Source organism: Cucurbita pepo, chromosome 9 (genome assembly GCF_057944985.1).
Source record: "Cucurbita pepo subsp. pepo isolate OVF chromosome 9, ASM5794498v1, whole genome shotgun sequence".
NCBI lineage: Eukaryota > Viridiplantae > Streptophyta > Magnoliopsida > Cucurbitales > Cucurbitaceae > Cucurbita > Cucurbita pepo.
Window position 1 is genome coordinate 6753761 of NC_141806.1, and position 12918 is coordinate 6766678.

The window sequence follows — 12918 nt, forward strand, 5'->3', positions numbered from 1 at the left end:
GTCTCTTCTCCATACAGGTAGTGTCACCATATCTATATTGCGAATACTACTGCGGCCGATTCTAGGTTGTACGTATCCCTCTGAGCTTTCTAGAACCATGAGCATTGGAGCTGACACTAGTCTTTATTTTAGGTCTTGGCACTAGCCTCACGTGCGTCATTGCATATAAATGGTATGCCCTTCCTTGTAAAATATGTAAGAGGCGAGGCTATTCTAGCGAAGTCTTGGACAAATCTTCGATAGTAGCTTGCTAACCCTAGGAAGCTTCATACCTCTGTAACTGTAGTTGGGTGTTCCCATTTAGTGATGACTTCTATCGTAGTGGATGAAAGAAAAAAAGTAACAGAATGGGAGAAGAAGCGAAGACACAAATTAATTTTCTTCTTTTTGTGGTGTGTTTAGAACTTGCACCATTTTCCTTATATAATAAAAATTGTACCCATTTCTACAATAAATGAGCAAGCACTTCACCATTCCTTCCACTACTCCCAATATCTCCAGCCTTTTTTCATGGAGAAATAAGCAACAGAAATAAAATAAATACTAACCACTATTTTTGTTTTTGTTTTTTTTTTAACAAAAAAAAAACTTATAAAGCAAAAAAAAAAAAAAAATAAAAAAAAAAAGTTTGTAACCAACAACCACTCCTCTAAACTTGTTTAACTATGTTGAAACGACTTTCTTCAAGCCAATCTTCTCTCTTATCTCCAGGAACCGTTGTCTTGCTAACGGCTTTGTCAGAATATTTGCCAACTGTTCATCTGTGTTCACATATTCCAGTTCAATAGCTTCAGTTTGTACACATTGACGAATAAAGTGAAACCTGGTATCAATGTGCTTACTTCGATCATGGTAAACAGAATTTTTCGCCAACGCTATAGCTGACTTGTTGTCAACATTAAGCTTGGGTTTTACTTGCAGTTGACTGATGTTACTCAAAATCCTGCCCAACCATACTCCTTGACATGTTCCAGCAGTTGCGGCTATATACTCAGCCTCGCATGATGACAAAGCCACCACCTTCTGCCTCTGTAATACCCGGATTTACTCCCAAATAGTACAACACTCCAGTTGTACTCTTCCTATCATCAATATCCCCAGCCATATCACTGTCGCTAAATCCTACCAGCTTTACATTCGATAGCTTCTTATAAACACAGCCAAAACTTAGAGTACCTTTCACATACCTCAATATTTGTTTTACTGTTGTGAGATGTGAAGTTGTTGGTGCCTCCATGTATCTACTCATCACACAAACTGAGTAGGCTATGTCGGGTCGGGTATTAACCAGATAGCGTAAGCTTCCAATAACACTTTTGTAAAGTGTTTTATCAACCGCAGGTTCTCCATTCCCATTTTTGCTCATCTTCATTCTTGGTTCCATGGGAATCAAACAAGGATTGCACTCCCCAATTCCTAGCTTCTCTAGGATTTTTCTTGCATATATGGCCTGACATAAAGTGATTGATTCACTACTTTGTCGTATCTCAATACCCAAGTAATAGTTCAAAAGTCCAAGATCGCTCATCTCAAATTTCTGGTGCATCTCTTCCTTGAACTGAGCTATAACTTGTTTGTTTGAGCCGACTATGATTAAGTCATCCACATATGTGCCGATTATCATTGCTTCAACTCCATTAATATTCTTGTAGAGAGCATATTCCTGTTGACATCTAACAAAACCAAGTGACTGCAAACATTGATCAAGTTTAAAATTTCAGGCCCTCGGAACCTGTTTTAATCCATACAAGGCTTTACGTAGTTTTAACACCATGTTTGGATTTTCCTTGTCAACGAACCCTTCTGGTTGAGCAACATACACCTCCTCTTCGAACTCGCCATTCAGAAAAGCTGTCTTTACATCCATATGATGTACTTCCCAGTTCTTAAAGGCTGCATAGGCAAGAATTAATCTCACTGTTTCTAACCTGGCCACGAGTGCGAATACTTCACTGTAATCTACACCAAACTGCTGTCCATATCTCTTTCCCACGAGTCTCTCCTTATGTTTCATGATTTCTTCATCTGGATTTTTCTTTAATTTGAAAATCCATTTGATGCCGATTTCTTTATGAATCTTCGGAAAATCTGTGAGTTCCCACGTTCTGTTCTTTTCAGTGGAGAGAATTTGAGACATCATGGCATTCCTCTAGTTTTTATTCTTAGCAGCTTTCTTATATGAAGTTGGTTCCTCTATAGAAGAAAACAAAGGTCCATTGCTTCCTCCTCTGCTTCGTTCAGTTCTCTATAAATATCTTCTAGAGACCTGAATTTTTTCGGCGTCGATGAGCTTGACAATGATGCATTTGAGGTATTGTCTGGCGTTGATAAATTTGAGGATGAATTTTTCCTTTGTCTTTCATCTGGATCAACTTCGATATGTTCAATATTCCTTTCCTATGTTCTACTCTATTTTTCTGAAATTTGAACGATGAAAGTTCCTCTTTATTCATCATCACCGTTTGTGATTTCTTCCCAACACCACTTTTTCTCCTCTTCGAACACCACATTCCTACTCACCATAATTCTATTCTTTTGTGGATCCAATAGTCTATAAGCTTTGGTTCCATCTTCATATCCCAACATAATTGTCTTCGCACTCCTATCAGCAAGTTTAGGAAGGTGTGAATATGTATTCTTGGCATGAGCAAGACACCCGAAGATTTTAAAGCGATGAACCTGTGGTATCTTGTCAAACCAAGCTTGATACGGTGTACCATCTGCAACTCCTTTTGTTGGTGATCTGTTCAGAATATACACGGCAGTTTTGATAGCTTCTCCCCAAAATTTTGCAGGCATCTCTTTGCTCTTTAAGATACATCTGGCCATCTCTACCACCGTTCGATTACGCCTTTATACTACGCCATTTTGCTGTGGTGAAAATGGTGCAGTAAGAAGTCTTTTCATGCTTTCATTCTTGCAATAGTCTTTAAAAGCAGTAGATACGAACTCTCCTCCATGGTTCGTTCTAAAGCTCTTAATCTTCTTGCCTTTCTCTACCTCCACAATGATCTTGAACTTTTTAAATACCACCACTGTTTCATTCTTATTTTTCAACATAAACACCCTCATAAATCGTGAAAAATCATCCACTAGTAACATAAAATATTTGTTACCTCCATAAGTCATTCGCGAAATAGATCCACATAGATCTCCATGGACAAGATCCAATGACTCCTTCGCATGATATGTTGTTGTTCAGGGAAAAGGAGTCCTATGCTGCTTTCCAATTAAACACCCATCACAAAATTGATTGACCTGGGTGATTTTCGGCAACCCTTCAACCATTCTTTTGTCATTTATTTCTTTAAAGAGTGAAAATTCAGGTGTCCATACCTCGCGTGCTAGAGCCAACAACTGTTACTGATATTTGTCATTAAACACACCTGATCCGCAAGCTTCAGCTTTGCTACATACAATCTGTTGGATTGTCGGGTCACCATAATAATCAGGCTCCTAGCCCTGTCATATATCTTCATCACATTGTCCTCTATAACAATTTTATTTCCACTCTCATCCAGTTACCCAAACTTATAATATTGCTTTTCAGTTTAGGTATGTAATAGACTTGCGATAAGATCAAGTGCTCATCGGTTTTGCATTTGAAGAGCACTATTCCTCAACCACAAATGTCTATTACAGAGTTATCACCGAAGCGTACCTTTCCAACAACAGATGTGTCGAGCTCATGAAACACCCTTCTTTCTCCTGACATGTGGTTGCTTGCTCTAGTATCTAGGAACCAGGAATTTTCAGCTCCAATATTGGCTGATGGCGGCACTATAGTTTCATTCAACATCACAAAATCAGGGTCTTTGTCATGTGTGGTTTTAATTTCACACGCCTCTATCATCAGTAATGAAGACTCCTCATCATTTTGCATCTCTATCAAGTTGAGTTGTTCGTCTTTTGTGGAACACTCTGATGCGAAGTATCCCATTTGCTGACACCTGTAACGTTTAATTTTACTTTTGTCAAATTTCTTCTTTTGAGTTTGCGACTCTCCTTCATCTTCTCGATGCCAGTCACTCTCCCACGACCTCTCCATCTTCCATGACCCCGTCCCCTGCCTCCTTTGGAACTGCCTTGATCCTTCCATTCTTTCTTTGAGGATTTTGCATTCTCTCGTTCCTTCCATTCTGCATGAGTGAGGAGAACGGTTTCATCCTTTTCTCCAAACCCTTGCAACCTTTCTTCATGTACCTTGAGTGATCCAATAATCTCATCAACGGATTTCGTTTTGAGATCACTGAACTCCTCAATCGTTGAAGTGATTTGAAGAAACATTGCAGAGGTGGATCGTAGAAGTTTCTTAACTACTTGGATATCATCCACAGTATTGCCGAGGCCTCTCAATTTGTTGACAATAATGGTGAGTTTTCTTGAATACTCATCAATACTTTTTTAATCACCCATCCTCAACGCTTCAAACTCTCGCCAAAGAGTCTGCATTCTAACTTCTTTCACTCTTTCCGCACCTAGATTCATATTTTTCAACATGATCTAGGCTTCCTTGGTAGTTTTCTTGGCACCCAACTGTAGCAACGTATCTTCTCCAATACTTTGATAAATAGCTGCTAAAGCCATCTTATCTTTGCGGTTATCTACTGTTTCAGGTGACTCAATTGCCTCCCAAACACCTTGTGCCCTCATAAATACCTCCATCTTAATTGCCCAAGCTGCATAATTGCATTTTGTCAACATCGGGTATTTGAGTGTGACAGATCCCTCCTTTTCTTGAATTCGTACACTCACTTCATATGCATCACCTTCTATCGCACCGGTGTTTTGGCTCCTGTCACTGGATTCCTGTCTCATTTTTTGATCTCTCTCCCTTCTTGACCGCTCAATCTCTTGGTGAGATAGGATTGAAAATAGGCCTTGATCTTGGCCTTGATCTTGTAGCTCTGATACCAATTGAAAAAAAAAAAAGTAACAGAAGGGGAGAAGAAGCGAAGACACACAAATTAATTTTCTTCTATTTGTTGTGTCTTTAGAACTTGCACCATTTTCCTTATATAATAAAATTTTTACCCATTTCTACTGCAAATCAGCAAGCACTCCACCATTCCTTCCACTCCTATTATTCCACTCCCTAAAAACTAGTTCCTTCCACTACTTCCAATATCTCCAGTCTTTTTTCATGGAGAAATAAGCAACAGAAATAAAATAAATACTAACCACTATTTTTTTTTTAAACCAAAAAAAACTTGTAAAGTAAAATAAAAAAACATTTTATAACCAACAGTGGATTCCACTTAAATCCAATCTTTAGACACTACGTGTTCTAAGAATGAGACTTTTTATAGCCAAAATTCACATTTGAAAAACTTGGCGTACAACTTGTTCTACCTTAAGATAGTTAAGACTTTTCGGAGGTGTTCTTAGTGTTCTTGATCCATTTTCAAGTATATTAGAATGTTTTCTATGAACACGATAACAAACATGTTTAGACATTCCTTGAATACATGGTTTATTAATTTTATGAACATGGTTGGGGCATTGGTGAGACCAAATTACATCACTACAAACTTGTAGTGGCCATATCTTGTTCATAGACTGTTTTCAATACATCTCCTTCCTTAAAATTAATCTGATGATAGCTTTATTGAAGGTCTATCTTGGAAAATACTTTCGCCTCTCGGAGCTAGTAGAATAAATCCTCGATGCAAGGGAGTGGGTAGTTGTTCTTTATTGTTCTCTTGTTTTACTCCCCATAGTTAATACATAGGCGCATCGACCCGTCTTTCTTTTTCACAAACAACATCGGCACACACCAACAAAATAAATTAAGTCGAATGAAACCCTTTTATAGTAAGTCTTGTAGTTGTAATTTTTGTTCCTTTAATTTGGTTGGAGCCATGTGGAATAGTGCTTTAGAGATAGGTCCAGTTCCTGGTTTGAGTTCTATCCCGAAGTCTACAGCTCGTGAAGGAGAAACTCCTAGTAAATCCTCTGGGAAGACACTTGGAAATTCGTTTACTATGGATACCGTAGCCATTGTTTTCTCTTTTCCTTTTACGTCCACTGTGCATGTTAGTATATCCCATCCTCCTTGTTGTACCAAGCGTTTGGCTTTCATCATCGACACTATCTTTGGGGTGACACCTGTACAAGTTCCTTTAAACTTAAAGTTAGGTCTAGTTGGTGGCGAAAAAATCACTTTCTTCTTGTGGCAATCTATACTTGCATAATTCTCGGCTAACCAAAATATTCCTAATATGACATCAAAATCTGTCATACTCACACTTTCAGGTCTATGCTTATGATATGAACAGCTACTATTAATTGTCCATCTTTTATCCTATTCTCAGTAACTAGATCTACTCCTGCTAGGGTACTAACATATAAAACATGCAATAAGGGTTCCACCGTGAATCCTGCTTGACTAACAAAAGGCATGGATATAAAGGAATGCATAGAATTAGAATCAAATATCATTAATGCGTAGTGACTTAGTATAGATAACGTACCTGTCAAGCGAGTTTGCACACTCCTTTGCTTGCAAGCGAGTTTGCACAGTTCGCTCTCCACTTCCTAAACCTCTAGGTGGTTCTTTTGGACTCTTGGTACCCTTCCCAATATAGTATTTGGTCGTTTGATGTTCACGACCACATCTGAGCATACATTTACCTCAATGTTGTTTTCTGCATTAGTGGCATTGAAGCTTCTCATGTTCCTGACCCCTCTCTTTATCCCTGGTGTCTGTGTAAATGTTGGGCAGGACCCCTATCAGCGTATTAGGGCCTTCGCGTTGATGGTCGATAGTCTGTCCCTCTAGGCTCATATGATCGCTTCCTTCCGAAAGTGACCGCTGGTTCTCGATGTCTTTCCTCTTGAGACTTTTTCAGGGATTTTTGCCGTTCTTAGTGCCTCCTCATACATCTTTGGGTTTATGGCTTCCACCATGTGGTAGACCTACAAGGCTAGGACCCAAAAAAAAAAAAAAATTATATGTCATCTTTTGTTCAGTATCAACCAATGATGGCGTAAACCTTTTTAATCTCATAAGTTCTCTGTCATATTTGTCCACTGAGTGTCCACCCTGAGTCAGATTGATGAATTTCTGCTGTTTCTTAAGACACACCGCTTTGGGATAATACTTCTTTAGGAAAGCCTCCTTAAATTGATCTTACGCTATGATTCCCCCTCTTGGATTAATATTATCCTTATTGTCCGTCCACCATACTTACGCGTTCTTTTGCAGCATAAATGACGCACGAGGTACCTTCTGGTTGTTCAGACATTCCATTGACATAAATATGATTTCCATAGACCAAATCCACATCTAAACTTCTGTTGGATCTCTCGTAGTACTAGTGAATGGGTGCGAATCATACCGCTTGAAGTCTCGTAGCCAGTTCGCTCCTCTAGTAGATTGCAAGTGTTGGATTGTTGGGTGATCATTATGGCATGCATCATGACCTAAAACGACTCCCGCATCAAACTAGTAGTGGGGTCTATTCCAGTCACTGGTGCTGCTAAAGGTGGTGCAGCTTGTGGCGGTATAACTTGAGGCAATGCAGCTGCATCCTTCCTAGTTACTAATCCTTCTTGAGGTGAGCTCTCTTTAGCCTCACCTCTTCCTCTACATCTAATAGGGGGTCCTCCCCTTCCTCTTCTTCCTCTTCCACATCCTCTGGGTGACATGGTTCTTAAAACCAAGATAATTCTATTTAAGTCTATCATTTACTAACAATACAATATCATAGTACCCATAAAAAATTCATACAACATTGCAAGCATATAGTAGCGATATTAAATCAAGCATCATGCTGCAATATATAATATAAGTAAAGCTCGTCAATTTTCATGCTACATAACATTTAAAACATAGAGCAAATCACAATAAATATCATCATAACATTTTCCTCTTTTAATCTTATGCATTGTGTATATAATGGTGACAGAGCATCAATGATTGAACCATGGAACACGTCAAGTCTACAAGATATACGTCGTAGGCTAGTCTAGGGTGTGTGAACTGCCTGGGATCAAGCTCGCACGTGTAGGTTGTGTGTAGGGAAGTACTACACATCCAATGTTGTCTAAACTGGAGGACACCCCATGATCGTTAAACGATAGGTTCTAAAATACTCGAGTCATGTGCTATTTCTACTTTAGGTAAAGGCAAGGCACCCCTGTACCGTTGACGATGACATTGCAATTAGAGACCATGCCACGTGCATAGGATAGTAATATTTTCTTTTCTTAGACTTTGGCTAGTATAGTAGAAATCTAGGGTTGTTACAGTTGGTATCAGAGTTCTAGGTTATAGATTCTGTAGACTAGCCTACGAGATAGGCTTGACATGTTCCATGGTCCCACATCTTATGCCCCCCAATCATCATCAGGTATGTCATGCATAAGATAAGAAAAGGAAATGTTGTTGATTTTGTTGGGTTTTATGTCCTAAAACTCATAGTTTGTAAACAAAAAAACATATTCTATTTTCAATAAAGTTATTATTGTTGTTTATTCACTAAAGATTGTTATTGAATAAAGTGAACTTTATGATTATTAATCTAAATCCAATAAACTAAGAACACTCTAGCTATAGTATGATTACTTGAACTATATGTAGAGACATAAGAGTGGATCAAGTTCAAGTATATAGTCAAAATGATCTATAGTATAAGGATAAGGCTGAGTACCTTATTCTGGGGACACTATGGATGCGGCCCACTTTTGTATATGATATAAACAATGTGATCACTAAATTGTACATGTGGAGACATGTGAGTGGGGGCGTCCTATGCAATGAGTATTGCATAAGATCGGACCATGAAAAAAACCACTCTCACTTTATAATGTCGTTTACTGTTGAGACTGATTTTCTTTTTATTCGATAACCTAGGTAACTCGGTTTTAATCCTGAGCTAACTATGAACTGCTGCTTATTTGGAATTATCGTTAGATTTGCACGGGTGAGAGTGGCTCTAGTTCGCCGACTCAATAGGCCTCCCATTTCAGGGGTAAGACTGGGTGAATGGCTAGGGACGTGGGGTGCAAGACGGAATTCACTCCTACCCACTTTTAGGGATAGAAGAGAGGTAGTTCCCTTAAGCACTGACCCAGGTCTTGAACAAGGGGCCCCACCCTCTCATTAGCCTAAGAGGGATTCGGTTTACTGGTTGGACCACAAACCAATTGTTCATTAGAAGATCAGTGAGACATAAGGAACAAGAAGTAACTTTAGGGGTAAAACGGAAAATTGACCCAGCTCTAGTTACGAACAACCTGTGAAGGATCGACTTACCAATCATGGTTATATCAAATAGACAGAAATATATCTATAGTAAGGGGAGTGCAACTACTAGGCTATAGTGGAGTGTCCTAGTAGTTAACGAATGTTGGTTAACAAGGTTAATGAGTTTAACCGGTTAATCTTAGATCGTTGGAGCCCATGATCTATACGTCCATTAGGTCCCTCTGCTAGCTCATATCGGACTAAACCATAGAACAGTGTGACGAGTGAGTTCGAAGTGTTCGAATTCAAATTAGGGAATATGCGCTACATATATACGATATATTTAACCGCATTTTTGTTTTATTTACGAATTAAACAAAAAGAGAGAATCTGAGATATTTAAATAAGATTTAAATATCTTAATTAATTATGTGTCGGAATTGATTGGGATTGGCATTTGAGTTAATATTAAATATTAATTAAATAGTTTAATGGAAAAATGAAGAAAGTCAAAATGTTGACTTCATTTAATGGAAAAATCCATGTTAGTGGCAAACATAACTCTTTAAATAGAGTGATCATGGTACATGGAAGATCTTCTTCTTCTTGGTGAAAAACCTTGAGAAAAACCTCTCACAAACACTCTCTTCACATATACAAAATCCCTCCCAAGTTTAGTCATTCACCGGATTCCACAATCCCGTTCTAAGGCCGGAGGATAGTGGAGAAGACACTAGTGGTTGTTTGAAACCGGTTCGTGAGGAAAAAGAAGTTTGAACTACAAAAGGTTAGTATCTAAACTCATTAAGTTTTAATACTTATGAACATGCTAGTTATTTACTATAATTGATGTTCTAAAAGTGCCTAAGATCCAAATTGCTTCCGCATGTGTTATATTAACACCATCAGATTTCATATGTTGTTACTGCTTGGTCATTATCAACTATAACTTCCAATTAAATTTTGACACCATTGACTGTATTATTCTTGACTTAGTTATATGTTTATTTTAATACAGAATTGGTATGATTTACCCGCATGGAATATGAATGTTCATTAATATAATGATAATGTTCAGATTAGTAAGGTTTGTACCCTAAATAGATTCAAATGAAAACGATCAAGAAAACTTGATAGACGATAACATCTTATAGTCTGCTAGAGATATTAAAAGTGGTAGTGTCGAAAGGAAATTTCATCACTACGAAGTAGGTAAATATGAAATTTAAATATCGGTGTGAACAAAAAAAAAAAAAAAAAAAAAAAAAAAAAAAAAAAAAAAAAGAGCTAACACAGTAAAAGTTGAAACATTGTATACCTAAACTGATTTATGAATGACTTTAATGTGAGCTAAGCTCAGGAAGTCGTGAGATGTAGAAAACCTCCCTGCCTAACACTAATTGAAAATTTTTAAAGTTACAATCGAGCCACATTGTGGATGAGATATTATGATCATGGTCAAAGTTTTATAAATATTTATAAACATGGATTGGAGTTTGAGATTTTTAAGATATCTTAAATTTAGGAATGATTTAAGATTGATTTGGGAGGAGTCACAATATTAAAAAAATATAAAATATAAAAAAGCCCACGTTGGTTATGTTGCCTTTTCATATAACGAATGAAAAAATGTTAAAATGAGACCTTGAAGACATATGGACAAAAAAGTGCATTATTGGACCTTTAGCTAGGCTTAAAAGAAATTGACTAGGAGGACAATGTAATGAAGGAAACTGATTAAACTATTGATCTTGTTGACAGAAGAAAGCCGTCATTGAGGTTGAGGTAAGTATTTAAGTTCTCCAACATTAATGTCCACATGAATGTTGATTTCAATGCGCCTAAACCACAATCATACTAAATGGATTCTATTTTTCATGAAATTTTAGGAGAAGACTCAATATGATATGATAAGGTTATGTATGAAATTTGATAATAATTAGATTATGATAAAAGGCTAAACCAAGGGTAGGTGTAAAATTCCCCTATAATTATATATAGCTGGCTTAGGAGCAAAGTGACCCCTAAATGACATTTAATTGAATGAGACTTATGTTACAAGGCCATTGAAATATGTTGAGGATTTAAACCAAGTTTTGCAGTGGTAAATAACCAAAATATCCCTATAAGAATTCTAAGATGTTTTCAAGATCTTAAATACTCAAAATACTACGAAAATTTATGAGACTCGTTTACAATATAAGGGTAAGTATGAAAGATTTTATGGAGATTATAACAACTTAGGGATATGAGCTAAGAGAAAAAGTATGTAACTACCCCTCAAGACACTTGATAAGGAATCAAGGTTTTTATGAGTACTAAGTGACAAGATACATATGAAAGATTTATGCATGTAGAAAAATATTTATGACTCATATGGATTAGGGTGTACTTGTTAAGAATTTTTCTTTAGTTGTATTTCAAGACTTAACAAAAAAACTCTTGAACGAGAACCCGAGATATTTTAAAGACCTCCCGATGAGTAGTGCAATATGGTCTTACGACAATGAATACGTCGTAGGAAACTATGAACACCTAGGTGTAGGTACTTCAACTATGTCACAAGGAACCCGTGAATCCTTGGACATAGGTATGTAAATTGTATCGCACCGAACACATGAAGCTTTGGATGCAAATATTAAGACTATGTCACGGGGAATGCATGAAGCCTCGTGCAGTTATATTAAATATAAGGAATAAATTAAGGTAACAAAAGTCAAGAGATAGAAATTCAAGAAAGTTCTCTTAAGGATAGGAGTTGAAGAAAGATAATGTTTCAAAGATTTTCTTTAAGTTTCAATGTGGTAGTTAAGAGTGACTGTGAGGTCTTTTAACTCATTAATGCCCACAACTTGTATAATTTAATGAACTAGATCTTCGAGAACGTTCTTAAACTAGTTTGTAATGCTCTAAATAAATTCTAAAGGGAGTAACATGTCATGCTCTTTGTAATGCTCTAAATAAATTCTAAAGGGAGTAACATGTCATGCTCTAAATAAATTCTAAAGGGAGTAACATGTCAAACTCTTAAGCGAACTTAAAGTTCTTAGTGAGCGTTACACAAATTTCTCAGAGTATGAGTCTTGGATGAACAAAAATGTTTCCCATCCGAAAACTACACCATTGCAAGCAAAGAAGCATGTTGTTGCCCAGGATTGAACTGGAGACCTTTAGTGTGTAAGACTAACGTGATAACCACTACACCACAACAACAAGTTGTCCATGATCTCCATGATCCAAAAAATAGTTAATAATTATAAATTTTAATGTTTAAACAAAATATCCTTAGAACCTCGTAAGGTTTCATCAATATTCTTCAAAAAAAAAAAAATCTTGAAATATATCTTTTACTTTTCAAATAAATAAATAAAAATAAAAAATAAGTTTATTGTTAGTGAGATGAAACCGTCAATATCTTGTTTGAAAATACAATTCAACTTTTAAACGTTTAGTTAATACTCATAATTTTAAAAAGAAAAAAAATTCAAAAATACTCTTAAATCACTTTTCTCTTCAATTTTGTCTGGAACTCTCTCATTTATGAACATTTCCCAATATGAATATAATACAATTCAATTCAAATAGACAATTTATTTTCAATCATATTCTTGAGTATTTTTAAAATGGTGTTAACAAATTCATTCATATACATAAGAATACTTTTGAACTTTTTTAAAAAGATAATCAAGGGCATCATATGGTGGTGACCCAATGTAACCTGTGGTCAT

At 36.6% G+C, this 12918-nt stretch overlaps 1 non-coding gene across 1 annotated transcript; it reads right to left on the reverse strand.

Annotated features, from left to right (window-relative positions):
* Positions 1–12330: 12330 nt before the first annotated feature.
* Positions 12331–12403, reverse strand: TRNAV-UAC (transfer RNA valine (anticodon UAC)). The gene has a single exon. It is a non-coding gene; the product is annotated as a tRNA-Val (tRNA).
* Positions 12404–12918: the final 515 nt, after the last annotated feature.